The 24,317-nt window shown below is 47.5% G+C and overlaps 1 long non-coding RNA gene across 1 annotated transcript; it reads left to right on the forward strand.

Annotated features, from left to right (window-relative positions):
• The first annotated feature begins 247 nt into the window (after window positions 1-247).
• On the forward strand, window positions 248-15,375 carry LOC128781958 (uncharacterized). Its single transcript, XR_008428586.1, has 4 exons — window positions 248-455; window positions 10,419-10,567; window positions 11,668-11,851; window positions 14,957-15,375. It is a non-coding gene; the product is annotated as an uncharacterized LOC128781958 (long non-coding RNA).
• The last annotated feature ends 8,942 nt before the right edge of the window (window positions 15,376-24,317 follow it).

A 24,317-nucleotide genomic window follows, 5' to 3' on the forward strand; every position in this document is an offset into this window, starting at 1 on the left:
GGATGTTATCCTGAGCTTTACCAGCACTGAAATAAGTAATTTCCCATCACATTTATATATTGAGAAGGATCTTCTCCGCTCTTTAGTTTCCTGCTGAAGAATCAAAGTATGGCTGGTCTCAGCCATACTTGCTGGCTTCTTCGCATTTTTAGGACTTTTCATATGGAAAGGAGCTAGAAAATAATTTTCCCAAATCTTCCTTGGCGGGGGGGGGGGAGCTGGTAGCAATGACTGCTCATGGCTCTGCTCCAAAGAATGGAGGAATGCAGCTCATCCCACATCCAAGTGGAGCTCCGTGCTGGTATCCCCTCTCCTCCCTGCACTGGGGGTCTCCTGCCTAAAGAGCGCCTTGGATGGGGCCAGATGTGTTGATGCAGCTCATCATCAAAGCCAACGATGCATCCAACCCTGCTGCAAAGTACCTGGATGGAGAAAGCCCTCTCTAATTACTGCTTGTGAGTAATAACAGCAGTTATTTTTGCTGAGCATCCTCTGCTCTGAAGGCATTGCTACGGCTGGGGCCGCTCCTCGTGTGCTGAGGAGAGAGGAAAAAGGGCATCAAGCCAGCTCACAACTGCTTCCCTGTGTGGCTGGGGCAGCTGGGAGGACTTATCCAGGCATGGACCAGCCAGTAAATTTGGCCAACCCCCCATTATTTGTCGCTCTTCACGGTGGACAGTGACGGCGTGAAGCGGGGCCTGGTTGTTAGGTGTGGGGCTGGCAGGAGGGGCCCCAGGGGCTGGGAATGACCCCCAGGCACACCAGGACCTCGTCGGGACACATCTCCTCCTGTGGCCTGGGGACAGATCCCTCCCCATGGCTAAAAATAGCACGTGCCTGTGCTAGAGAGGAAAAGGATTGCCCAGAGGGGCAGTGGGTGCCCCATCCTTGGAAACAGAATCCCAGAATCACTTGGAATGGAAAAGCCCTCTGAGGCCATCAATCCAAGCTGTGCCAAATCCTCGCCTTGCCACCAAGCCCAGGGCACTTATTGCCACATCTAGCCATTTCTTGGATACCTCCAGGGATGGGGGACTCCAACATGTCCCTGGGCAGCCACTTGCAGTGTTGAATCACCCTTTCTGTAAAAAAAAAAAAAAATTCCACTGAATGTTCAACCTGATCCTCCCCTCTTGCAGTTTGAGGCTGTGAAACATTCAAGTCCAGGTTGGATGGGGCTTGGAGCAATAGTGGAAGGTACCCCTGCCCATAGCAGGGGGTGGAATGGGATGGGATTTAAGATCCCTTCTAGCCCAAACCATCTTTTGATCCTATAAAGGAGGGTGGTTGTTAAGGCATCCAAGCCCCACAGGATGGGGAGGGTCCCAGCAAGACCATGAACCAAATGTGCCATTTGGGAGGCAGGGCCTGCCTGCCCCAAGCCAGAATAAGCCGTGTTTTACCCAACAGGTTGTTGCTGTTTGCATAAGGTGGGTGTTACAGGAATGTACCTGGTGCCATTAAAGCATCCTGCCCTGCAGGGAAAGGCTGGTGAGGTCCCCACTGCCTCTCCAGATCTTCATCTGGAGTTTATCTCCAGATCTTTGACTTTGATTTTATCATTGCACAAGTATTCAAAAGAAAACCCCACTATGAAAACTTTCCCTAAGTAAATTCTGCTGAACGACATGATTTTTTTTTTTCCTGGTGAATTTATGCTGCTGAGAGACAGAGAGAAATTTCTCACTACAGAGAAATTTGCAGGGTTTCATCTTCTGAGAAGGATTCAGAGCCCTCAATTGAGAGGGGGATTTTTGCTGAGAAAATTCAGCAGATATGGTCATGCTGTGCAGTGACAGAAGAGGCTTTCAAAAAGGGCTGAGACACTTCTCATTTCCTTGAAATGTTAGCTGGGGAATTTGCTTTGCTGCCTTCAGCGGCTGCTCTTTAAAGGAAATCCCCAGTGCAATACCATATCAGTAAAACATGAAAAAAAAAAAAAAATCTCTTCTGGGCCCTAGTCCCATGCCTGGGCAGTGTGGGATGTGTGGCCTTGAGGAGAACCAGTCTTTCACATGCGTGTTGAGAAAACACATTTTTAAAAAACTATTAGTGTCATTCAGTTTTGCTGGTTGAAGCCTATTAAAACCCAACTTTAGATTTGCCATTATGAAGAAATCCACATCCTCAATCATGATTTTTCCTAATTTTTCTTCTTTTTTTTTTTCCCCTCTCTACACATGTCTCTGTAGATGGACCATGTTTCTGGGTAGATGCTTTTTGCTTTTCAGCTGTAGCTGATTCATGGCCTGACAATACAAAATTGTTCATTCTAATGATCTACCTTAGAATTAATCCACTGTCTTATTAGAAACTCTGTTGCCTAATCTTCAATTAACATGGCACCAGTACTTCTGTTGAAATAGACACTTTGCAATTATTTTGCCATCCCAAAAGTTAGAAAATTGATTAATTTTGATACTTTGAAGATGCAGAGCCATTTTTTGGGGTGCTTTTTTTTTTCTTTCTTTTTTTTTTTTTTTTTTTTTTTTTTTTTTTTTTTTTTTTTATGGAGTTAGGAGTATTTACTCCTTAAAAAAAAAAAATCCCTGAAAAAAGTTATTTTGATCTCAATTTGTTGGCCAGTTATTTTCCAGGGAGGTAACTGTTGCATGATAGCGTTCAAAAGAGAAACTGAAAATGTTCTTTCCCAATAGTTCCTTCTGTTTTCTGTGATTATATTATGGAAAAATACAGTAGAATGAGGACTACAGAAGCTGTGGAGAAGGCAATTCATTGTGCTAGTTCTTAGAGGTCTTGAACTCGGCCAGGACCCAGTTCCAGAAACGAAAGTGCCACCTGGAGTGGTTCCTCCTCAATTCTGTCTTTTAGAGGCATTTCAGTTGTGTGTCAGCTTTAGCCTTAGCTCTCTCTCCTATTAAATTAAATAAAAGTTAATCCCTTCCCTATCTCTTCTGCCCAGCACAGAAAGCTGTTTGAAATCACCTGGCTTGTTTGAAACCCTGGATTCAGGGAGGCTTGTTTGCCTTTCCACTTCCGAGCTGTTTGAGCACTGTTTCCCCAGCACCCACTAGAAACAGCTTTTGCTTTTATGCTGGGGACAGTTAGATTTTTCCTGTAAGAACAGAAACCCAAAGGCTTAAATTTTTAAAGAAACCACTGAACAACATGAACCTGAGGGGGTGGTAAGAGTGAAGAAGAGCGAGTCAACCCTGACCCGATTTATTTTGCCCTCATGGAAGGTGCCAGCCTGCTTTGGACGTGCGGGGTTCCGCTTGTGTGTGGTTCCACCACTTGGCTGTGCTTTGAGGTTATAAAGATGCGGAAGGGAAACAGAGGTGTCTTCTTTACTGTCTGATGCCTGCTGAGTGATTGTGAAGGCCCCTTGGGCCTGCTTCCAGCTCTGCAGGGGGGTGTGATGGTGCTGATGATTTTTAGCATGTGAAGCTGCAATGTGTGGTTTCTGTGTGGAGTGGGAGCACTGCTAACATCCTGTCCAGGAGGGGGAAACGCCAGCCCCACACAGACCAAGTATTCAGTGGTCCTGTACCACCTTTGCTGAACAAATATGGAAAAATTTTGGGGTTTAGTACATTTTAGTACTTTCAAAGGGAATCTCCAGCAGCACAAGGCCGTGGAGCTGCTGGAGCCAGCCCAGAGGAGGCCCCAGAGCTGCTGCCAGGGCTGGAGCCCCTCTGCTCTGGAGCCAGCCTGGCAGAGCTGGGGCTGTTCAGCTGCACAAGAGAAGGCTCCAGGGAGAGCTCAGAGCCCCTGCCAGGGCCTCAAGGGGCTCCAGGAGAGCTGCACAGGGACTGGGGACAAGGCATGCAGGGACAGCACACAGGCAATGGCTTCCACTGCCAGAGGGCAGGCACAGGTGGGAGATTGGGAACTGGGAATTGCTGGCTGGGAGGGTGGGCAGGCCCTGGCACAGGGTGCCCAGAGCAGCTGTGGCTGCCCCTGCATCCCTGGAAGTGTCCCAGGCCAGGTTGAACCAGGCTTGGAGCAACCTGGGATAGTGGAAAGTGCCCCTGCCCATGGCAGGAATGTTAGAACAATATGGACTTTAAGCTTCCTTCCAACCCAAACTGTTTTGGAATTCTATTATAAGGTGCCCCAAGCTATTATTTAGCTATAGTTTGACTTCCAGAACATATTAAAAATGTTAACATGTAAAATCACTTTTTACCCTGTTAAAACTCAAGGAGTAATGTTATTCTCTTAAAACTCACTGATTCATGCAGCTTGAACCCAAGTGTTGAAAAAGGAGGTAGCAAGGGATGAAGGTATCAGAGAGGAGGGGTTTTATTGAATATGAATCTCTGGAGAACGTGCAGCAATTTGGAAATGGACAGTGACATCTCTGATTTGCCCAGTCCAGTTCTGGCCTCTTGACCCAACTAGTAAACAGAAAAGGTGAGGGGTAGGTTACAGCCCTGAGGTGTAGCTGTTGAGTTGAAGACTAATGGATTTTTCTGGGCAGGAAATGAGGAATAGACCAAACAGGTGACATCCTAAGAGCATGCTGCTTCCTGGAGTTGCATGTGGAAATGCAATGTTCTTTTGACTGTGTGATAAATTAGGTATTTCTGCATAAAATTATCTGTTGAGGCTTGGTGGAGCTGAAAGACCTTTTGTGGAATAGGTGTTTTTCACATCAAGACAGATTGCAGGCACTGAACTGAAACAGAAATAGCACTTAAAAGCTGAAACCCAGCTCTGAGCAGTGTCAGCTGCTGCCACACACAAGATTAGCTGTTTTTTGACTGAACCTTTCTTTTCAGGGAGGCACTCGAGCCCAGGAGTGTACAGGGCATAGGTGGGCAAGGGTGATGTTCTTGCTGAGCAGTGTGAAGCACTGCACCTTTCTGGGGCTCGTGTGCACATTCAACTGTCTTGCTGCAGGTCAAGCACCTTTCTTGAGTTTTTTGGTCACTGGAGAGACCTTCTTCACTCCCATACCTGGTCAGCAGCAGCTCACGACCCAAATGGTGTCTGACACGAATCACAGAACGCCCTGAGCTGGAAGGGACCCCCAAGGATCACCCAGCCCAGCTCCTGCCCCACACAGACCCCCAACAATCCCACCCTGTGCATCCCTGGCAGCGCTGTCCAAAGGCTCCTGGAGCTCTGGCAGCCCCGGGGCCGTGCCCATTCCCTGGGGAGCCTGGGCAGTGCCAGCACCCTCTGGGGGAAGAGCCTTTCCCTGTTACCCAACCTAAACCTCCCCTGACACAGCTCCAGCCATTCCCTGGGTGCTGTTCTGGTCCCAGGGAGCAGAGATCAGAGCGGTTCCTCAGGGACCTGTTGTAGACCTTGTTGAAGCCAACCTCAGTGCCCATCACAGCAGTGTTTTGGGGAGGTAGCACAGTGATTTCAAGCCCCCATAGCCCAATTTGAAGAGCCTCCAGCCCCAGGGCAGGAGAACACCTTGTTGTGCCTCAGCTCACACTGACACAGTTGTAACTAGACAAGATAGATTAAAGGGTACATGAGGCTGAAAAAAAAATAGATTTGCAGTAAAGGAATGAGATAAAAGAAGAAAAACCAAGGAATCTTACTCATGTTATGGTTAATTACACAGATGGTGCTTAGCTGACTCAGCTCTTCGACTGACACATGTTGCTCTTTCGCTGGAAATAAAATGCCCTCTCCTTCCTCCAGTTACTAAGACAGATCTTTGTTTCCTCTCCTCTGGAAGAGGAAGAACGTGACCCTTCCCTTTAATGAACCCAAGTTCAAGTCCCCCTGGTTGTGTGTGTTTGTTCAAAAAAAGCTTCACTCCTTATGCTCTATGACAGCGGGACAGTGCATGGACTTGGGAGAGTGAAATCCTGGCATTTTCAAAGCTTTCTGCAAGTGTTTCCATCCTTGTTAGCATTTCACTAGCCTCTGGCTGCTTTCTCCCTTTTCAGCTGTGTACAGATGTGTCAGTAAGACTCCTTATATCTTGAGAACATCCCATCTTTTCTAGCTGAGCTATAACTTTTTTTTTGTTTGGGAGCACTCTATGGCAAAGCCCACGGTGAGGGGCCTGTGCAAGGTAAGGAGAGGAAACATGCTGCCCAGAGGTGTTCCCGTACACGAGGCCAAATGTCCCATGGGAAGAAGTCACAGGCTCAGGAAGTCATAAGGGTTGAAAATGCTGGCCCTAGGGTTCAGCCCCATTAGGCTAAAAATTAACAGAGAGGTGAAAACCTCAGCCCACATCTGCGGTAAGTGAAGGCTTCCAGCTGAACAAATTCCTGACGTGGTCTGGAGACTCCATGGGTCCACTGGAGGCCTGGTAGATGTGTTCAGAGCTGCTTTTCAGCACTCCCCCACATTATGTGAGACAAGCAACGACCCCACTGTCCTGTGGAACTCCAGCCTTGTCCTCTCCTGACATCCTCACGCTAGCAAAACACACAGTGCAGCCAGCCGGGGAGCTAAGGCATGAACTATGAGTGTAAACTACTTGGCTTGAAGAGCAGTGAGGTTTAAGATGGAAGACTCAGCGCTGGTGACACAGGTAGAGGCCAGCACAGGAACAGAAGTGCCTGGGATAACCTCCTGGTGATGGCTGTGTGCATCTGCTGGTGTTTACTCTGCATCCGACGGCGAGCGCTCGTGGCTGTGTGCTGAGGACCGTGTGCTGCCAGGAGACGGCCACTCAGCTGTCAGGTGGAGATGCTGTGAAAAAAAAAAAAAAAAAAAAAAAAAACATGAGCTTGTTTATAAGGCCTCATTTGGAAGCTTTTCCAGCAGAGTAAACACAGACAGGATGTCCTCAAAAGCCTTGACCCAGCCGTCCCCAAGGGCTGCGCCTTTGGGGTGGCTGAACCGAACGTCCCCGTGCTGGAAGAGGGGGCTGGTTTGGGGAAGGAGCACCATGGCACTAAAATGGATTTTTTCCCATGTGAGATGAAACATTTCACTCTTTCAATTTGTTGGTGATTAATCTGAAGAGGAATTTGTTTTGTTTTGTTTTTTTTTTTTGGTGCCACCTGCATTTCTAGGGAATTCCCATAAGCATTCCAGTTTGCAGGAACCTGCCTAGCATCCAGAGCCGTTCTCACATCATGCCAGCTCCATTCTTTCCTCCTGCAATCCATTATCCTGTACGTGCCTAGCTGCCTTCATGCTTTGCCTCCCAACATCATTTACATGAGAGGAAAATTAGCAGCTTGAGTAATTATGAATAACTCACATGAGACAAAGGGGCCTTGAGGCTGAATTGTAGGCAGCCGGAACGTCTGGCATTTGCAAACCTTCTACCAGGAAAGGATCCTTTTTTCTTTCATTTGGAGTTTCTCAGAAATGTCCAGGGGTTTAGGAACCCACATCCCTTTGGTGTTCAGCAGGAGGCTGCTGTGGACGAGGGGAGTGATGGGAGTGCAGATCTTCCTGGTGACCATGCTGGAATTTGGTCTGGCTCAGGTTTGTGGTCCCCTTTTTGGTGGGTTGGCCATGGGCAGAGCCCAGCCATAAGCTCACTGCCCACATCTCCAAGATATTCTGAGAGAAGAGAGCCTGCTCATCCCTGCTCGAGGGCTGGACAACCCTTGGATTAAAAGAAAAAAGATCAGAGCTGGTGTTGGTGTTTCCCCAGATTGAAGGGAAAACTCCCACATTGTGGAGATTGGGTGCTGCTGGGCTGAGCCCAGGACAGCAGCTGTTGCTAGTAAAAATAATGGTTGTTTTTACTAGGAAAAAACTACTTGCAGACAGCAGAAAAAGGAGTTCTACTTGAGCAGAAGCTGCAGAGCCTGCCTCTGAATACCCAAATATAAAAATAAATCTTAAAAGGACAGCCTGTAAACACTTAGTGGTGCAGTCTGCAAGGCCTGATGAAAATAAAGGAATCTATTTCAGTTTTTTGCATATATTTTCATCCCTACTTGCATGAAAAGCAGCTTGCTGTTGCTTTAAAAATATTAAAATGCATGTAAAATACATTGGATAGTTTTCCAAGGGGTGTCACCACAATGTCCCAGGAGTAACCATACCTGGGCCTCAGCAAATTCCTGTGCTGAAAAGCCTTAAGGAACAGAGCTGATCTGTTGGGGTTTTTTTGGGTTTTTTGTGTTTTTTTTTTTTTTTGTTTTTAATGAGGTTCAATTTTGAGATGGAGGACCCAGAGATCACATCAGGACAAACACGCTGGCCCGTGTAGAGTCATTGTCCAGGGTCCCAGCAGAGCAAGTCTGATATGACCATCCCATTTTCACTGCAGCTCACAACAGCCTCCACAGCCTCTTCTTTCTTCTCTTGCTCCCTGTCATAAAAAGAGTGAAGTGCTTCTCCCACCATTTATGTATGGAAAAGGTCTGGCTCTGAAATTGTGCACTTCCCACTTGGAAACAGATGACTGTTTAACAGCCTGCTGCTTTTCAGTGCTACTCCCCCAAAACGTGTCATAGGGTGACACATTTCAAGAGCATGGTTTCTTTTCCTGCATCACAAGACCTATTTGCATTTATTTTTCTCAAATCTGGCTTCTGATTGTTTCCTGGTCCTTCAAAAACCCTTTTTCCTGTTACTGTTTTCTTATGATTTTGATATCTTTCAAGGCCAGGTTGGGCAGCCTGGGATAGTGGACCCTGCCCATGGCAGGGGTGAAATGAGATTAAATTTAAGGTCCCTTCCAACCCAGGCCTTTCTGTGATTATGTTTGCTTTGCCAGGATCACTATTTTATTCCTGATGTCATGTTTTTGTGGGGGGATTTTGGCTGACTGCAGCATGCAGAGACCAGAATAAAAGCTTTGCTTGGCAGAGGTGTTGAATAGCTTCCCAGTGAGCACAGTTTACTGTACACAAAGACATCAGGGAGAAGAGATTTCCTTCTGTCTTTCTCTTCTTTCCTTCCTAATTCAGCCTCTTCTTCCATTAGACTTTGTATCCCAGTGCTGCTGCTTGATGTGTCTTGGCTCAAAGATTTATGGTTTTGTGGCTAATTTGCTGGTTCTTCCATCCTTTTATGAGTTTGCTTCCTAAAAAGAGGTTTTAAACCTTTTTTTTCCTGAGGAGTTTTTTATTGATTCTAAGAAAGTGAAGGGGTTTCCAATATCTAATCATAGTTGCTTCCTTTTTACTTGCTAATTTGAGGTGATATAAGAGGGCAGGGAGTTCCCCAGGTTATGCTCCCTGAGGCACTGTGTGAAATCACTGCTGAACTCTTTGGCTCACTTTCGTTTTGTTCTTCAATACTCCCACTTGATCCCTGTGAATTTTGCCCTCCTCATACCAGCTGCATAAAAATCACCAAAAACATCTTCCTGTAATATTTGGGCTCCTTAACAAGTAAGGATTTGTCTGCTGTAAGTCCTTTGGTATATTTTACATTGTTTTCCCTGCAAAGATAATTTTAAGAAAAGTTGCAGTACTGCAGATACTGAAAGGTCATGGGAACTTCTGGCTAAGATTAGTCCAACTTCTTCCTATCAATGGCTGTAAGTGGCATTGGCATTGTAAGAGGAGTACTGTGGGAGCATTAAAGGACATTTTTTTTCCCAAGTACACATTGAAAAGCACTTTTATCCCATGTCTAGGGCTAGGCACTAACAGGAGCTCTATCACTATGGGCTGATGTTTTCTATTCAGGGGCTTACAGAGAATGCATTGTTCCCAGGGGAGCTGAGCTGCAGAGGTTGGAACAATTTCATAAGCACAAAATTCCTGCAAGGTGTCTAGGAAGACCCTTCAGATGGAAGGGAAACCCATAGGGGCTGCTAAGCAAATGAGCTCTACTCTGTATAACTCTAAGAACAGAAAAAAATAAAGCAAAAACCAACCCAAAGTTGGCGTTCCCTTCACTCTGCTCAGTTTGTCATTTCCAGGAGGCAGGCAGAAACCTCGTACTGTACAGAACAAGTCCTGGGTGGAGCGGCTGAGGGAGCTGGGAAGGGGCTCAGCCTGGAGAAAAGGAGGCTCAGGGGGGACCTTGTGGCTCTGCACAGCTCCTGACAGGAGGGGACAGCCGGGGAGGTCGGGCTCTGCTCCAGGGAACAGGGACAGGAGGAGAGGGAACGGCCTCAGGCTGGGCCAGGGCAGGCTCAGGGTGGCCACCAGCAGGAATTTCCCCATGGAAAGGGCTGTCCAGCCCCAGCACAGCTGCCCCAGGCAGTGGTGAGTCCCCATCCCTTAAGCCATGTGGCACTTGGGGACATGGGGCAGTGGTGGCCCCACTGGCAGTGCTGGGGGGACAGTGGGATTTGATGGCCTCTGAAGGCTTTTCCAACCCAAATGATTCTGTGATTCCATTAATTTCTCCAAGGATTCACCAACAAACCAACATCTTCCAGCAGGGACCATCCCTCTCTGGTGTGCTGGCTGTTAGCAGCTGGTCACAGCAGTGACACTGGAGGGACACGGACACATCTTTTTATAAACCTTGAGAAGTACAATTCTAATTTGAGCCCCCTGCCCAAAATGGATTTAATTTCTCAAAGGGCTACTTCTCTTTTTAATTTGCAGAGGGAGGGTTGTAGGCTGGGAGCCCTCATCTCCAGGAGCTGCATCCAGGAGTGGCTGGGGGCCACCTCTTTAGATCTCCGAGTGTTGTCCTGGGCACAGACGCTCCACACTGAACAACCTGAGCATCCCTGGCAGATTGCTACAGTTGGGTGAGTTTCTCCTAACACTGAGGGACAAATGTGTTGTTTGGTGTGTTTTCTGCTCCCTCCAGCTCGTTGCTGGCAGCCCAGGCCACAGCTCTCGTGCTTCCTCAGCCCTTACAAAGAGGAGGCAGAAAGAACTTGGAAGGCATCGACTTGTGCAAGGGGAGGATGAGAACATCAGGGGATTGCTGAGCACTCTGCTGGGCAGTGGGGACAAATGTCCTGACACAACTGCAGACAGACAAAGCCGTCCCTGAGCAGCATCAGGGCTGGCTGGTGCTGCAGGAAGAACAAGCTGTGCTTTGGGAGAGTTTTCTCTCCTGCACAGGACAGGCCATTCTTCAGGGAATTCTTCTCATCTTGCTTCCCAAGTGGTGCTTCCCGCTGAAAGGTGGTGCCAAAGGATTTCCTCAGCAGAAGAAAAACACCCAGTTCTCCTCGTTTCCCTTTCTTCCCTCCTGCCCCCCATTGCCATTCACACAAAATAACCTGGTTTGGGCTGAAGGACACTATTGAGAAAGGTGACGTCTGGAGCTGAGGACACCAAGAAATGCAGGTCTGTTTCCTCTGGTGGGGGTTGTCCCACATGGTCAATCAAACCTTTGGAGAAAGGGAGATTTACTCTTACTTGCACTTGTCTGGCTCCAGTGGCTGGGGGTTGATTAGTACCCGTTAATTATTTTCCCAGTCCAGGCACTCATAAGCAGAGATCAAAGCACTCCTCAACCCTCCTTTGGCTAAACCAAAGAGAACTGCGCCCTTGGACCACAAGATGGATGGGATCTGCTGTGGGCAAGAATCCCAGCTGGAAAATGCCTTCACTCAGTGCAATAATTAAAAATCTTACCACCCTCTCTGCTGTGGGGATGCCCCAGCCCCAGCCAGAATTGTGAACTCGGAGTGGATATGGTGGATTGAATATGGTTCTTGTTCTTCCTTTTGATACGGAGACTTGAGAATACTTCTTCTGTCTTACACTAACTTCTCCAGTCCTTCTATTTTTTTTTTTTTTTGCATTGCTACCAGCTTCTTCAATGTCACTGCAATTGTATCATCAATGCAATACCAGTACAATACCATTGCATCTGCATTTTTTTTTTTTTCAGCTGAACACATTTTCTCACCACACAGATAACAACTGCAGCTGCAACTTTCTGTACAGCCCAGTGAAAATGGGGTTTGTCAGAACACCTCTGTCTGGCTTGAAGATCCCAGTGCAGCTGCCCTGCACTCAGTGAGAGCTGCCAGTGGCTGGTACTGCCCACAGATTTTATCAGCAGGGCCATGCAGGTGATTTTCAAAGTATCAATGATGGAAAATGTCAATTAGCATTGTAATATTTCCCACCTACAAGGTTAAAAAAAATGAGAGAGTGGGGGGGGGGGGGGGTAGGGGGCGGGATTAATTCCAAATTCTTTAGATTCCAAAGCAGTGAGTGTCTTTCTTCAAAAGGAGAAGGGAGATGATGCTGCATGAAGGAAACTGCCTCTTGAGTTGGAAATTTTTGTAATTTCCACCCACTCTGATATCTACAGGTATATTCTCTCTCATCACAGTGCCTGTGGGCTAGATGCAGCCAGGGATGTGGATGATGTTTTGGTTGCAGTGTTTCCTTTCTGTAGGATATTTTTTTTTTTTTCCCTGAGAGAAGCATGCCAGCCTCTGTAAGTTCTCTTCAGTGGGAGTTCAACAGCTTTCTTGGTTTTTAGAACGTGTCAAAGGGCAAGAACAGACAAATTCATGCTGTAACACAACTACAAAAATTCGGGGAAATTCAAAGGTGGGTAGATCTGAAGTTCTGCCCCAGGTCCATTCCTAAATCCTAATAGTTCATCCCTCAGCACCGTGGCTTCTCTTTGGAAAGTCTCCTGCTCCATCACCCAGAGTGTGTGTGCAAGGCTTGTGTGCCCTCACAAGGGCTGTGCTGTCAGTAAGGGTATTTTCCACCCTGGGAGCCCAGGGTTGGCGGTGGAATATCTTCTGGCTGAGGCTGATATGAACTAACAAACCAGAGCAAATATTTAATTTATATTTAATATACACCCTCAGTGAAACTTTCGTGGGGTGTGTGGCAGCTTGAAATGTAAACCTGAATTTCATTCTTCATTAATTTCATGCAAAGAAATTAGGAAACCACTCACAGTGTGATGTGTGCGACAAAAACGTGGCCCACAACAGGGTTTATATAGAATGGTATCGTGCAATGCTAGTTTTTTTCCCCATTAATTTCAGAGAGTGAACACTACACAGTTCTGGCAGTCTTGGTAGGAACCACCAACGAAACACCACTGGAACTGGTCTGGAGCGTTTCTCATAAGTATTTCTTAAACAGGCAGCAACAGGCCAAATAAATTCACCCGTACTTATCAATAAAAACAACTTTGTGGCAACAGTGAACAATCTGATGTTGTCTTGAGCTTTTATGGTGGGAGGATAAGATCATTTGTATGGAAAATAGAATGGATGAGGTTAGATGAAAGGAAATTAACTAGAACTCTCTTTCCATGGAGAGTAGGATACAGAAATTATTTGATTGCGTTTTCTAAGCCAATGTTCTGCTTGGGTTTTTTTTGCTTGTTTAGAGAGGACGAGAGAACTGTGGCAAAACTAAGTGATTCTTCTGTCCATGGTGGCAAACTGACAGTTCTTGATCAGGAGGCTGATGGTGTAAATCAGTGGTCATGGTCAATCTGTTAAAGTCATCACAGGAGCCCAGGATTCACTCGGGCACCTCCTCAGTGCCTTAGGGAAATGTACATGGAGCAGGGTAGGAAAGGCCAGCTCCAAGACACTGGTGTGGCCCAGCCTGTGGAAACACCAGCCCCAGGGAAGCTTCTGGTCTTTGCTGGGTGGTTTGGGAGCTGCAAACCCCAGCAAACCCTGACCAGCAGAGAAAATGCTGCTTTGGCTGAGGGGCACTGAAATAGTTGCATTCTTAGTGTGGCTGTGGTCCTCCAGGTTAACAATCCTGCTGTTCCAGCCTTTTTTGGGGGCTAAAGGCAGTGTTCTCTAGGTAATAAATGTACGTTTCCCTACAAGAGCAAACAGGATCCTTGTAGCTCCCACATGGCTGTGCAACACCATTCCTGAAGATCCTGCACTGAACCCAGGGCTCCATTTCTGTCACGAGGAGTCCAGAAAATGCCAAGGCCTGTCAGTATTTAGGACTTTGGCATAACCAAGGGGTAAGAAGCTTGATGGTCCTCACAAAAAAAAAAAAAAAAAAAAAAAAAAAAAAAAAAAAAAAAAAGTCCAGGAGCAGAGGATTTGGCTCCCATGGGGAGTTAGATTGGACATTAGGAAACATTTCTTCACCAAAAGGGCTGTCCAGCCCTGTCACAGCTGCCAAGGGCAGTGGTGGAGTCCCCATCCCTGCAGGGTTTAAAGCTGTGTGGGTGTGACACCTGGGGACATGGGGCAGTGGTGGCCTTGGCAGTGCTGGGAAATGGTTGGACCCAAGGGCCTCTAAGGGCTTTTCCAACCCGAGTAATTCCTTGATTCTATGACCCATAAATACATCCTGTTATTTCACTGTCATGCAGACCTTCCAGCCTAAATATTGGACGTTTGAATGCTTTAAGGACTCACAGGCTGTGTCCACGCTTGCAAGGTCACAGCACTTCTTCAGGGCTCCTTCCAGGGGGGATTGAGCTGGGTGGCACCAAGAGCTGGTGCACCTGGAGCCCGAGGGGAGCAGGCACCATGCAGAGACCCCAAAGCCATGGTCCTGAGCGAAACCAAAGCTCTGATGAGGACCAAGGGATGGGCTGTGGTTGATGCAGATCAAGTGCGGGTGCTCCCCCTGGCCCGGGATCCCCAGCTCTGCTGCACGGGTGGTTAAGCTCCTGCACAGCAGCTGCTCAACAGCTGCAGGTTACACTTCATATATGAAAGAAACCCTAAATCTGTGTGAAATTTCCAGTGGTTTAACAGCTGCTGCCTGAGCCAGGCTGTCTGTGTCACACACACGGTGACACTGGAGGGGAAGGAGGCAGGACAGACAGCTGGGAGCAGTCATTTCTCTAGGCACTTAGCTTTAATATGCTTTTGCTCATGTCAGAGCCTTTTCAGTGAAAACTTGAGACTGGAGAAGCCTTTGGATCTATTTCCTCCCCCTTTTCTTACCCCCTGCCCCACACTCACAGTGAGTTTAGTATGAGCCAAACTCTGTCATTACAGGATTTTATTTTTAGGGGGACTTTTTAGTGGGATCCATTGCAACCTTAAATTCTCATTCTTGTGAATGGAGGGGAGTGGTTTCTCCATCCAGGAATTGGCGGTTCAGCTGAATTAGCTATTTGATTTAGACAAAGACTGCGTCTTTTACCCTACAACAAAAGACAATTTGCTTTGAGACTTCTCTAACTCTAAAGTAATTTTTTTTTTTTTTTGCAGGGGGCAGCAGTCTTGGGGGTAGATCCCACAATGTACTGTGTCTCTAGAGAGGAGAAGGTGCTCTGGACAGACAAGAAACTCCTGAAGAAGTGCCACTAAAAAAAACAGGAAATTGGTTGTGTGCCTTGAAAAAGCCTTGCGGAGCAATTTGAGAGAGGATCTGGAGGGTGATTAAAATATCTACATATTAATAGGCTGCGGTATGACCAACTGACTAACATTGTTTGCCTGTGGAGAGGGAGGGTTTTATACCCAGGATGTAGCAGGGAAAAGCCTGGGTCACCAGAAGGGCCTCATTCACCTCAGTCAACAAAAAAGTGCAGGATAAAATCTGTGGTGTTGCTGGGATTTATTTCAAAAACACCTGGTGCAAACAGTTGCTTTCATTTCCCAACATTTCATGTTCCCTCTGCATTTACAAAAATAAAATGACCTATTAATTCATAACTAAAACCAGTCCTTAATTCTAGTTTTTACTGAAATTCTATTTATGCCAGGAATCCCTTATTTGCTCTCAAATGCAAACTCAGGTTAACCAAAAATGATGTGATTTTTAGCTGTGGGAAGCCCTGCTCTCAGCAGAGGTGATGCCACAGAGTTAAAGCACTTACGGCACACGCTGAGGATCTCCTGTCTTCCCCACACTGCTTGCCTGGATTTTGGCTGGATTTCCCTGGATTCCTTGCAACATGAATCTTTTGTGATGCCACATCAGTCCCTGCTCAGATAATAACTGCAGGAAGGAATTATCTCTGGCTGGAACAGGGTCTCCTGCCAAAGGGCTGGTGGTCAGCTCGCCTCAGTCTTGGTTGTTCTGGTGGGAGCTGCAGCTCGAGTTGTAGTTTCGGTGCAAGATCAAAATGGTCTGGGCCAGAGTATTCCTGCACCCCAAGTCTCCCTGCACATCGAATGGCTCCACAGGGATGGGACATCAGGAAGGGAGAGGGATGGAGAGGCAGAGGGCAGACCTTGAGGTGGGTGTTGTACAACGGTTTGAGTCAGATGGGACCTTATGGATCAAGGCTCCCAAGGGTTTGCTGGTTCTTGTGGGTGAAAAGCTGGACATGTGTGCCAGACGCACAGCCCAGAAGATCAAACACTCCCTGGGCTGCATCAAAACAGCCATGGGCAGGTCAAGGAAGGTGATTTTCACCCCTCTACTCTGCCCCAAGAGGACCCACCTGGATCACTGCACCCAGCCCTGGGATCCTCAGCACAAGAGAGATGTGGGCCTGTTAGAGAAGGTCCAGAGGAGGCCCCGGAGCTGCTGCCAGGGCTGGAGCCCCTCTGCTCTGGAGCCAGCCTGGCAGAGCTGGGGCTGTTCAGCTGCACAAGAGAAGGCTCCAGGGAGAGCTCAGAGCCCCTGCCAGGGCCTCAAGGGGCTCCAGGAGAGCTGCACAGGGACTGGGGACAAGGCACGCAGGGACAGCACACAGGCAATGGCTTCCACTGCCAGAGGGCAGGCACAGGTGGGAGAACTGGGAATTGCTGGCTGGGAGGGTGGGCAGGCCCTGGCCCAGGGTGCCCAGAGCAGCTGTGGCTGCCCCTGGATCCCTGGAAGTGCCCAAGGCCAGGCTGGACAGGGCTTGGAGCAACCTGGGACAGTGGAAGTTGTCCCTGCCCATGGCAGGCAGGGGGTGGGACTGGATGAATTAAATGTCCCTTCCAACCCAAACCAATCTGTGATTCCACGATCACCTTGTTCCATCCCCCTGCCATGGGCATGGACACTTCCCCCTACCCCGGGCTGCTCGGTGTTACACCAGGAGAAACCCTGCATGCCCCATGTCCTCCCCAGCAGCTTGAACACAGCTTTAGTGACCACCACCAAATGCTCCAGCAGCAGCACAAACTCGGGTTCCCTGGTGCTGGCTGTGGGCTGTGAGCTCCAGAGCTCCTACCCAAGGATGGCTGAGGGGGCCCAGGACAGCTGGACACCCCCAAACTGGTGAGAGTTGTGCCAGCTGCTGTTGGACCCATGGAAATGTTCCCCATGGAAGGGACAGCAGAAAACTGGGCTGATCCTTCCAGACTGGGACAGAGCTGGCAGGGGGACTGTTTTTCCCTTCCCCAGCCCCTGAATAGGCTCTGGCCAGCCAAAGCCCTCTCCTTGGCACTACACGGTAGGAAATAAGTTCCCCTCATTGTTCCCTGGTTCCATGACATGGTCACTGTCCCACCAGGGAGCTCGGGGCGTAAAGGACACCCCACCCCTGGGATGGGTCCCACTGAGGGGCACAAGTGGATGCCCCCAGGGATGGAAGGGGAAAAAATGAGCTGTTCACTCCCTCCCTTCCCCATCCCTGGGTTATCCCTGCCCAGAAAAGTCTGAGCAGAAAATGCCAGGGCTGGATGGGCGATGGTTTGGTTTTGTTGTCTTGTTTTAAACAGCTCCTGTGAACAACTGTTATGCTCGAGGGGCGGGGAGGGGGGTTACCATGGCAAAATGGGATTTGCTGGGAATGAATAGCTTTCTTTTTCTCCCCTGAAATGAATGGGTTGCTGAGACCTCCCTGCATATGAAGGCTGTAGGTGCTATGCTCGGTGGAATGGACAGTGAGCAATTATCCCCCCCAGCCTCACGTTATCCACAGGCTTCTTAATACAACCCAGTGTAATTGCACACAAAAAATGTGATCTCAAGTGTGGATTGAGAGAGACAAAATGTTCCCAGTGGGATCTATCCGTGTCTCTTCCCCAGTCCCCTCTGACAACAGGGATTAGCAGCAATGTTTGCACTGACTGTAACTAGGACATAAAGACCATGGTTCATTTCTTCCCATTCAGCTAATTCTTTACATTGCAGACACTACAGGATCCATTTAGCGGTTGGTTTTTTGTTTTTGGGTTTTTGGTTTTTTTTTTTTTTTTTTGTCCCTTTTGTGAAAGTAGGTTGGGGTGGGAGGGAGTAAGGGGGAGAAATCTGCCGAAGAAACTGTTGGCATCTCCAAAGAAAAGTATCTTTTCAACCTTCAGGCTGCAGCCCTCAGCCCTCCTCTGCCGGGGATGAAAGAAGCCGCAGTGCACATCTGATGTGATGGCATTCACAGACAGCCTCGCTTTTAGGTGGAGGCCACGATATATTTGCCAAGCATGGCAACTTTTAAGAAATAAAGTGATTTAAGCTGGCAGATTTGACCTCCCATATCAAGCTCTGGGATTTTTTTTTTTTTTTTAAGCAAATGGGAACACTTGCTCCCAGCCATCTCTCATTCCTGACACGTTCCCACCTCTAAAGCAAACTACAGCACCAACTTTAGGTATGTTTTTTTTTCCAGGAGAGCTCTGGGAGGCAGAGTTTGAGCATGTGGGAGGAGTTGGGCCAGAACCCCATGGTGAATATTTTTGCCAGCTAAACAATCTCTAATATGTACAAATGAGGAGTGTTCAAGTTTTGGTCCCATTTGGAAGAAAGCTTCACCAGCAGCCAAAACCTGAGTTGTGGGACACAAGATTTGTGCAAAGGAGATGGAAAACGTACTTTTGTGCTGCACATCAGCTGTCATATCACCACCTCAGTCTGTCTGGGGAAGGCACAGCAGGGCAGTGGCCCTTGGAGCATCTCTGTGCAGGATCTGGACCTGGTCCATCCCTCTTGTGGGGCAGGGGCGAGGGCAGAGCTGGTTAATATGGCCAGCATGCCTCTGGCTGACCCAGGAACATGCACTATCTGTTCCAGTGCCATGCATCAATCTTGCCTTAACAGACAAGTCCTTCACAGCAGGTTCAGGGGAGGTTACATGGCAAAAAAATGAAGGATTATGAGATAAAAGAGGAGCTCATAAATCTTTCTGAGGTGAAGGGCAGGCAGGGCTGTGTGCCACAGGCAGTGCAAGGACACGGTGACCCACCTCTGCCCCGTGGTCTCTCCCTTCTCACTGCTACAGGCAAATGCTGTAGAAATAAAAGCCCCAGAGCCAAATTCAGGCTTCAAAATACGGATTGTGTGGGTTTATTTCCTTGTTTGATTTCAAACATTTAATCTTGGAGATGAAAAATGTGCAGAGGAGACACATCTCTCGTCTGAAATTTGGTCAGCACCATCACAAGCCGTAACCCATGCGAGGATTAACCCAGATCTGTGCACAGACAAGAGAGAGTAAAAATGACCTAGAATTGCACTGTGCTTCTCAGGTGACCCCAGATAATGTGCCCCAAATGTGTGTGATGATATATCTACTGCCTATCACCTCCATTCCTGGCGTGGGGAGAGAGAGCAGATGAATCCGAGCTGAATCTGAGCTGTCCTTGGGGGGAACACAGACTTGCCAAGGCCTTCAACACATGTTTTGGAGAGCAGTAATGCATGTGCTCAGAGCAGGATGATGCCTGACTATGCTTTCCTGCAGCACTAGAAATATCCTAGGAATGGGCAAGTGCTGATATGGACGACATATTCCTGGGCTCCTTCCAGTAAAGGGAAGATGTGAATGGTACCTTGGAGAAAGTCACCTCTCTGGCACCTCAGCTCTTCTCACAGATGGTGGGTTTTTTTTGGTCCAGACCTCCCAGGATATTGGTGTTGAGACCAATAGGCAACACGTGTTGCCTGCTGGTTTATATGGGGGGAAATAACAGAAGTTTCACAGAGTCCTACCTGAAATCTGCATTAGGGTGAGCAAAGTGGGTCACACAAACACAGAATCACAAAATGGTTTGGGCTGGAAGGGACCTTAGAGACCACCTTGTTCCACCCCCTGCCTTGGGCAGGGACACCTTCCACCGGACCAGGTTGCTCCAAGCCCCGTCAACCTGGCCTGGAAAACTTCCAGGGATGGGGCATCAGATCTCAGATGCTCTGGAGGGAGTTCAGATCTCTAGCAACATAGAGACACCTCCATTCAGGCCAGGGCTGAGCCTTGCTGGTGCTCACAGAGACTCCTTTTGTTCTGCTGGCTGTTATTCCCCAAAAAATGCACAGGACACTTGGTCTGCTCATCCCAGGAATGTCTATGGGGATGCACACCATCACTTAATAAGGTGGCTGTCCTGGTGAGTTTTCCTGCCACGGAGGGATGTAGGTTTGGTAGGTCAAAGGATGTTATGTGTCAAAATGAAGGCATTTTGGAGAGCGTGTGCTCGTACTGACATATCCATCTGATGCTAATTAATACAGACAGGAGATACCTTGTCAGGTTCAGAGCTGTGTGTTAGCTCCCCACTCACAGCCCTGTGCTGCATGAATGATGTGTACCTTTAAACCTAAAGAATTTGTAAAGAGAGTTGTGTTTTCTTCCCGTGGGGTTACCACCAACTCCACTTGTTCTAGTTCGGTTTCTTCTTATAAAGCCTGAAATAAAGATGGTTTTAGTTCATTACTGTCAAATGTAAATGATGCTCTGACTTCACAAAAATGAAGCATATTTCTAAAATTAGTGTCATCCTGTTTCACCTTCTTCATGGTCACATTGTGCAAGGAAAGAGATCAAACACTTGTGCTTCCCGAAAACAGAAATGGTTCATGTTTGGGTTAAAGTTAGGTGGGTGTGTACCCACACAGTGGATGAACTGCTTTGTGTTTAAAAATCAGGTGGGAAGAAGAGCTTACTTTGATATTAGGAAATGTTTTGAAGATCAGAGGACTCCTGAAACATGCTGTGGAGGTCAAAAGCCTCTGGGATTTTCTGTTGCAAAGCAGAAAGTCTCAGCGCAGCCTGTAGCATAAGAGAAAAAGTGAAATGTGTAGGACACAAGATAACCTTTTTACTTATTTCAGTCATCATCAGACTTCACCTGGGGCAAAGCTGAAGCACGGATTTATGTACTACCTGTTCTTGTTTGAGCTTAAAAGGCATGGACTCAAAAATCCACCCTACCCGATGTTAAAGATTTTTTTAATGGAGATTCTTTATTTGTTCAATGAATATCACCTAATGACCACAGGGAAGGCAGCTGACAGTTAGTTCCAGGTGGACTCCTTCAGTTGTGAGTTGACCTGGAGGAGTGAGCCAGAGTTTGTGCTTTCACCCAGCAGGCAAATCACCCAATTAATGCAATGACGAAGCTGCCGTGGGTGCTTACGAGAACTTGGAGCAATTAATTACCTGTGTGTTTCCTCCTGTGTCAGGAGCAGCAGTGGCTGCTGGAATTATCTTAACACCAGTTGCTGGAACTATCTTAACTAACACTAACAAATCTGGACAGTCTCAGCCGCCCAGAAATCACTGCTGGTTCCCACAGCTGTCAAAGTCAGTCACAGAATCACAGAATTAATCACAGAATTACGGAATAAGCTGACCTGGAAGGGAACCATAGGGATCATTGAGTCATCTTACCTTGGTGGAAAGTATCATCCATCTCCCACCCGTGCAGTCTGGCTGCTGGTGGCCCTTGTCACTAAGAACATCTTCAGAATTGTCACCAGGAGATGCAGCTCACCTGTAAGGAGAAATACTGCTGGCTTCTTTCTGAAATACCTGCTTTTATTTATCCTTTTCTATTTTATGTATCTGCATGTTGTTATTCTCAGAGAATTCAGCATGAGTGTGTGCCTGTCAGAGAATATGGATGACCTACTTTGAAAAATAAGGGACTGTTCCTGGTTTTAAATAATTTTGAAAAAAAACCCCACCTTTCATTAATACAGAATGAATTCTTCTAGTTTTCAAGCACATGGTTCACTTGTCAATCTTTTCTGAATAATTTAAAATCATACTTACTGTTATTTTAAACAAACTTAACATATATAATGAATATACATCCTCAACTTTTCAATCAGTTCTTGAAATTATGACACATTAAAATCCACTTACTGGTCATCCAGTATTAATATAATTATTTAAAGAGAGAAATCCATTGAGTTATGTTTTTATAAAAGTAGAATTCTCTCCTCACTGGGACAGGGAATGAAGACAGCAAATTCCATCACTTTTAGAGAACTGAAGAGATGGGATTTCTGAAGATGAAAAGATGAGCTCATTTCCTCACTCAGGGTCCCATGGCACTGCACATTGATGAATCTCCTGACATGCAGTGTTCTGCTTTCAGGCACACCCTTGCCTGAAATCCTTCCCATATTTTTCCCATTTCTCAGCACTGTGTTATTGGATACACCTTCTATTTACAATAAATTAATCTCTGATCTATTTTCTGTTGTGAAGGTGAGCTGTGTCTCATTTGGCTGCTGAAGGAGGAATGTTAGTCATCCCAAGTCTCTCTGTAGCTGCTGCAGCAAGACAGCTTCAGGAAGATAGTGTCTTTTTGTTGCTTCTTTAGGTTTTTGTCTCTGGCACAAGACTTTAAAAAAGTCATCTGCCCATGCATTTTCTTATATCGTGCTTGTTAAATTGAGATCATCCTCCTTCTGGAAATACTCCTCTGCTGGCTGTAGAGGAGGTGCTTCCTCTGGTGATGGCTGGAGGGAAGTGAGGCACCCCTTCCCAGCCGTGTCCTGCCCACAGCACAGCACTGGTGCCAGGAGCAGCACACTTGGGGCTGCTCTGATTGCCCAGCCTGGATGTCCCTGTCCTGTCTCTTCCTGGAGATGGGCAGGGGCAGAGGAGGTGGGGATGAGGGAGAGGGCAGCATGCTGAGGGAGAAGGGGCTTGGAGGAGTGAAGTGATGCTGCAAGCCAGGAAGGCTCTCAAGGAGTGACCTCTCCATCCTGCTCTCCCAGCTCTGGGACTGGGGCTCTTTTGTCACTGCATCCTGATCTAGTTGTGCTTTTTATGCACACACTCAAGCTGAGGCTGAGCAGCCTTGTTCAGGTGAACAGGCAGGAGCTGGGCATGGCCCAGGTGCCCTCCAGGAGGTTTGCCAGTTCATTCAAGGATTCCACAGGGAGGGGAAAGGGGAGGGCTGTGTGGGCTGTGATATGAATGAACTTGGTGAAAGGAAGGAGAACATAACCCCAGATCCTGTGATTTTCTCCATTAGGTTACATGTCAGGAGGTGTGTTCTGCCACAGCTCCTCCATGATCAGACAGAAGCAGGAACTTGCTACTTCTGGCACATTTTGGGGGTCAGCAAGCCTCCCTTTGGGGACTTTTTTTTTTTTTTTTTTGCATGGGAGGGTGAGGGAAGCTTTTATGCTAATTTTAAATCCCTTGTGTGGAATCCCCTGTGTGTTTATTCCGCCAGAACTTTTTCCTTCAGCATTTTTCTTCACAGGGTGGTGTGTTTTCTTCACATGTGGCTGGTGTGGACCAGGGGCCAAGGAGAGGAAGGACAGATGGACATGGGATACCTGGGTTGGGAGCCAAGCATGAGAGCAGTGCAGTCCCTTTGCTGTGACTCCTCAGGGGCACCAGAGAGACTTCAGAGCTCCCAGACCTCCTTCTCCTCACATGATTAACTCAAATTCCCCCGGGATGGAGGTCTGTGAGAAGTTCCTCCTTGCTGTCTATGAGCAAGACTGTAGGGAGGTTCAGCTGCGGGGCAAGGTTGCCAAAACCAGAGAAATGAGAAGAATTCCTTACTGTGAGTGACATTATAGCTGGGTACTGATACGGTGATGCTCTGAAAAGCAGGGTGATGTCTTGGGCCATGTAGGGGAACAGAAAACAGCCAGCAAATGAGAGGGTTTCAGCACTCTCACAGTTGGTCTCAGAAAATGCAGCTCATTGTGTATTTGGGGTTTGTTTTGGTTCTCTTGAACAGTTGAACTTACTAGAGGTGAAACCACTTGTGGTTTCCTGTTTTCATAGTTTGGCTTTTTTATTGTATATCAAGGGTGTTTCTTAGAAGCAGTCAAGACTTCTGGCCCACTTCAGCAGGTTTGGGGCTACCATGCAGGTAGCATGGGCATCCGAGGCTCCTTTGGAGGTTTTGGCATGCTTTAAGAGGAAAGCAGCTGTTTAGGGTAAAGAAGAGGGCAAAGAGAAGTTGTGTGAAGCTCATCTTGTCACAAAGTCAAATAAAAATCTGGTTTTGTGTCTACTCCTGCTGTGGATATCCCCAGCTCCTCAGGTGGAGAGGGAGCATCATTGATTAATAATGCTGCAAACAAAACAGGAAGCAAAAAAGCTTTATAAATGTACCAATTTTTAAGAAATTGTTAAGTGCTGAGCACTCTTACAAAAGATGGTGCTTTTCCCCTCAGTGTGTGTGCATAACTTAAATAGAAAAAGAGCATGTACTGGGCCAACTCTTTGGCCACTTTTCCCAGAAGTGACTCTACAGGGAGGAACCAGCCCTGTGCTTTTCCACCAAACCCCAGTTATGCCCAGTATTAATATAATTGCTCAAAGCATCACAGATCACAGAATCCCAGGATGGTTTGTGTTGGAAGGGAACTTCAAGCTCCAGTTTTCCCCGTGCCACAGGCAGGGACACCTTCCACTGTCCCAGGTTGCTCCAAGCCCTGCCCAATCTGGCCTTGGACACTTCCAGGGATGAGGCAGCAACAGCTGCTCTGGGCACC

This window comes from Vidua chalybeata, chromosome Z (genome assembly GCF_026979565.1).
Source record: "Vidua chalybeata isolate OUT-0048 chromosome Z, bVidCha1 merged haplotype, whole genome shotgun sequence".
NCBI lineage: Eukaryota > Metazoa > Chordata > Aves > Passeriformes > Viduidae > Vidua > Vidua chalybeata.